Genomic DNA, 5,706 nt, shown 5'->3' with positions numbered 1-5,706 from the left:
GACGGCCCCAACAATAGGGTAGAGTGTATGCGGTGATCCATCAGGAAGTAGAGGAGTCTACAGATGTAGTGACTGGTAAAGTAACTTTATGTAACCAGTCTGCTTATATGTTGTTTGATCTTGGTGTTATGCATTCATTTGTATTGACCATGTTTGCATTACATATAGATAGATTACTTGAAAGCATGCTTGAGGACTTGTTTATTTCTACGCCTATTGAAGATGTTCTAGTAGTGCATGAGTACTATAGGAACTGTGAGATAGTCATTGGGAGTCAGAGTTTGTGGGTTGATCTGATTCCATTAGAGTTACTTGAGTTTGATGTTATTTTAGGCATGGATTTTCTGAGTAAGTATCATGCCTCCGTTGATTGTTTTAAGAAAGAAGTAGTGTTTAAAAGGTCAGGAGAGCAGGAATTATTGTTTGTGGGAAGTAAAAGACTTCTCCCTAGCAATTTAATATCGACAGTAAAAGCTAGGAAGTTGTTGAGCAAAGGATGTGTTTCCTATTTGGCACATGTGGTGGTTTCACAGGATAACGGGTTAAAGCCTAAGGATGTGCCTATAGTGCAGAAGTTTCTTGACGTATTCCCTGAGGAGTTGTCAGGATTGCCACCTAACAAAGAAGTAGGGTTTACTATTGACCTGATTCCAGGTACAACACCTATTTCACAGGCATCATACAGAATGACACCAGTTGAGTTAAAAGAGTTGAAGGTGCAATTACAGGAGTTAGTTGATAAGGGGTATATTAAACCTATTGTGTCACTCTGGAGAGCACCGGTTTTATTTGTAAAGAAGAAAGACGGTACTCTCAGGTTATGTATAGATTACATGCAATTAAATAAGGTAACAATCAAGAACAAATATCCTTTACATCATATAGATGATCTCTTTGATCAGTTAAAGGGAGCCACGGTATTCTCTAAGATAGGCTTGAGGTCAGGATACCATTAGTTGAATGAAGTTAAGGTTCTCGAAGCGATGACTATTTGTGAGGTTTTCTTAGTATTATCTCTCTCAATGTCCATCCCATTGTGGAGTCGGATTGCTGGGAAGTTATATAATATTAGAAAAATTACATGTAAGTTATATATATAAATTCGAAAAATATATATATAAAAAATGAGAACATTACCAAATAAAAATAAAATAACATTTTGAAAAATGAATGACAAAATTTGTTTTAAATAAAATGGATTAAAACATGGCATCAGAAATAGAGCTATTTCACCAACACAATCATATCTCTAGTGTGGTAGCTTGTGTGAGCTTAACTAACATAAAGTTTGTAGGCTAAATTATAAAAAAAGAAAGAAAGAAAAAACCCAAGAACTTTGTACTTTATGTCGAAATTACCTAGGAACTTTCAAAAGTTTCAGAATTACCCTTAAACTTTCAAAAATAGTTTAAAAGTACTCTTACGTTAGTTTTAGATAGTAACCATCAAAGTTTTGTTTTAAAAATACCCTTAACTTGAAAAGAAAAGAAAACTAAAAAATACATTTACCATTAGTATATGCACAAAAACCTTTAATACCTGATTGCAAAAATAACTTTAAAGTTTAAAAAAAAAAAAGTTTACAAATGCTCATACCGTTAATATGGTGATCAATTTATTTGACATTTTCTAAAGTTAAAAAATAATAGCTTTAACATAAATAATATAGATATCCTCATTTTTTTTCATATAGATACTTCCAGTCTCTTAATTTTTCAATTTTTAGCTAACACCATTTTCTCACCAACTAAAATTTTAAATTAAAATATAAAATCCCATAAAATGTCACAAAATTTCAAATAGAAATATCTCCTTTAAAACATACCAAAATGATAAATAGTCAGATAAAAGAAAATTTTGGTTATTAACGCATACTCAATTATATAACTTTGTTAAAACATTCGAGTCTTGAAATCCTTATTTTTCTTCTTATTATAGTCCATAAAACTCAACTAAAGTGTGTAGTTTTATTTATTTACTTATTTTCGATAAACAAATGTCAAACGATTAGTCGATTAGTCGAAATAGGGGATGAGTATATTTTCTATTTTGAATTTTTAGTTATTCCCAAATTATCCCTAAATTTTTTTTATTCTTTCACCCTGTTCTTTCTCTTTTTATTTCTTTCTTAATTTCTTTCTTTTTTCCTTTTAAAGATCATTTGAATCTAGCTATTTCGGTAGATTTCAATCGATTAGTCGAAATCATTAAGGTCTATTTCTTTTTATTCTTTTTCTTGTTCATTTTTTTTAAGGTTCATGTTTATGCATGCAGTTTGATTTCTTATATCGATTTCGTCCTAAATTGCTACTGATTTTGATTTCGTCATTGCGATTTTTTTAGTTCGATTTTTCTTGTTTTCAACTATTTAGGATTTGATCATTTTGTTTTGTTTTCTTTGGTTTTTTAAGTTAAGGTATTGCGATTAACCATCCACGATTTTTGGTTATTTCGTTCTAGATCGTTCACATTTAATTGAAAGTTGATATTTTCTTTTTCATATAATGTTTGGTGATAAGAGAAATTCAACTTAGTGTTTAATCGATCTCTGCCTTTTTTTATGTGAATTTTAGAGTTCATTTTTTTATTTAAGATGTTTTTGACACTGGTATTGTTCTATTTTCTACGTTGGTTTTGTTCTGTTTTTTTATAGTATATTAGTGGCACGTTATACTTATATTAATGTATCAGTAAACTTATATACTTACTTTCGAGTTGAGTTATAATTTATTTTAATTTTTATATTTTTGCAGTTTGCTGTAGATATGGTTAATCTTCCAGTAAATGTTTTTCATAGTGGTCAATGGGATAATAGATAGTGCTATGTGAATTATAAATTGTGTTCTAGTTGATGGAGAGATGATATTTGATTCTTTTGTTAACTTGATACGTAAAGAAATTCAGATTGAGTCATCTATTGAACTTTCAGTTTTGTTGGATATAGGTAGTAATGGTGCTCAACATGTTATTGAGATTGTTGAAGATAAAGATGTATCTTAGTTTTTGACATTGGTTAAAGATCAATGTACCGAATATCCTTTAATTGCTCATGCTATAAATATGGTTTTGGATATTTCAATTGGTGGTTCTTCTTCTTCTTCCATAGTTGAGGCTGATTCGAGCGGTGAATTAACAAGTTTTAGAGATATTCATATTAGCAATATTAAAGATGAGTTGACTTTTAAGGAGAATGATTTGTTTTGTAGTAAATAAATTTTTTCGAAGTCATTTCGTTTTATAACTGTCAAGTCTAATTTTGAGTTTAGGACTATGATATCCAATTCAAGATCCATTGAGTTGGAATATACTCAATATGGTTATCATTAGTTTGTTAGAGCATCATATTATAAAATCAGTGAATTATGGATGATTTGAAAGTAAATCAGTGATCATAATTACTCCATGATCGTTCGTTCTTCTCATAAATAAGCATCTTTACAATTTATTAGTCAATGTATGGTTGAAAATTTAAGATATAGTTATGACCACTCAACACCAAAAGATATCATGCATTACATGTGTATGAATTATGGGGTTTCTATTAGTTATTACAAGGCTTGGAAAGCAAAAGAATCTGTTATGAAGTTGAAAGGAGATACCAATGATTCTTATGGTTTGATGCCAAAGTTATTTTCGAAGCTAAAAAAATAAATCCAGGTTTTTTTTCCCCACTTAATTTAGTATATTGTTCAACTTATTTGTTTTTATACTATTGATATTGATATATTATGTGTTCAGTATTTTACTTATATAATTGATATATTGGACAGTTGTTATATCATTCTATTGATATACCTATTATAAAATGTATATATAAAAAATGTACAAAATACAGAATATGTCAGTTTTACTATTAAGTGCATCTATTAAATTTCTTATTTTGTTTTTTTGCAGGTTCATTTACTGCATATGAAACAAATGTCAAATGGGCGTTTTAAATATTTTCGCATGGCTATTGGATCATCAATTGAAGGTTTGAGATATTAGACCAAATATATCTGTTGATGGGACATTTTTAAAGTGTAAGTATGGTGGAACATTATTAACTGCGTCAATGATGGTAGTAATAGTCAAAATTCCCCTTTTTCTTATAGTATAATAGATTTAGAGAATAATACTTTTTGAAGATAGTTTTTTTAGCCTTTAAAATTTTATTTGGGAAAGTAAGGTGGATTAGTTATTATTTTTTATAGACATATAAGTATTCCAAAGGGCGTTGTGAATGTGTTTTCATAGATTGAATATTGCGTTTGGGTGAAACATCTTTTGAAGAGTGTTAAGTTGTCATTCAAAGGTTATTTAATTCATAAACTTTTTCGTCAACATGCATATGCTTATACAATAGATGATTTTGAATTGTATATAAGATTGATGGAGTCGATATACCCATCTATTAGAGAACATCTAAGAAAAAATGATTTTAAGAGATGATCACATGAATACTCTAGACAAAGAAAATATCAAATGATGACAATAAATATTTTTGAAAACTTGAATTCTAAGTTGAAGATTGATAGGGTTTTACCTGTTTCATCATTCTTGAGTCCATTAGAGAGTTGCTTCAATAGTTGTTTTGTGATAGGAGTAAATCAACATCATGTTTGAAGAGCGTTTTGAGTTATTGGGCTGAAGGAGTGATAAGAAAGCTAGTTGATGAATCATGAAGTTTCACCGTAAGTGTTGTGTCTTATATTTTTGTTTATAACAATAAAGTACTAATATACTATATTAAAGTGTAATAGTTATGTAATATACAGTTGATATACTTTATTGAAGTATATCGGTCTTTTATATTTCATTCTTATATTACTTATTTTTACTTACTAGTTTTTTTTAGGTTAATCCTGTGGGTGAAGTTGAATATCAAGTAGTTGAAGGAAGTAACAATTTTTTTTAGAAGTTGGATTGTAATAGTTGTCATGTTCGAGATTTTGAAAAATAATTCCATATAGTCATGCTCTTATTGTGATCCATAGTCTTAATTTGAATTCTATGCATTTGTTTTGAAGTATTATTATGTCAGTGCACTGTCTTCAACTTATATTGGTTTAGTTCACCTGGTGGGTTATCATAATTGGAGTATTGTAGAGGTGAAGGACAATGTATTGCCTCTAGTTTTTAGACATCCAACATGAAGGCCTCAGAAAAAGGGTTCCATCTATCAATGAAGTTTCAAAATGTTCAAAGTGTTGTCGTTATAAGCGTACTGGTCATAATAAAAGAACCTGTACATTTTAACTTATTTGAACAATTATATTGTTCAAATTGTTCTTTGAACGATTAGATATATTTCTTTGAATTTTATGAAACTAAATATTTTAGTTAGTATTCATTTAAGTTTTGAAAACAACGTATAGTTTTAAACTTTAACAATTATCAATGGTGTATTAGCGTTGTCTGGGAATATTTTCTTCACTGCTTTATTTCCTTTATTATTCATATGTGTTCTTAATTGATATACTCAATGTAAGGTATTTCAGGTTCAAAAATACATAATCGATACACCCAAGATAAGGTAAATCAACGCACAAAAGCTTTGTTTTCTTAATCCATGTCTACTCTTAATTGACATATTTGATATAAGGTATTTCAAGTTCAAAGATGCATAAGTGATATACCTAAAATAAGGTATATTAATGCTCAAAAGCTTTTTGTTCCTAATTCATATTTGTTCTTAATTGATATACTTGATTTGTGATTTGATTT

This window comes from Benincasa hispida, chromosome 1 (genome assembly GCF_027475165.1).
Source record: "Benincasa hispida cultivar pf3 chromosome 1, pf3_genome.v1.1, whole genome shotgun sequence".
NCBI lineage: Eukaryota > Viridiplantae > Streptophyta > Magnoliopsida > Cucurbitales > Cucurbitaceae > Benincasa > Benincasa hispida.
This window is presented reverse-complemented; position numbering follows the sequence as displayed.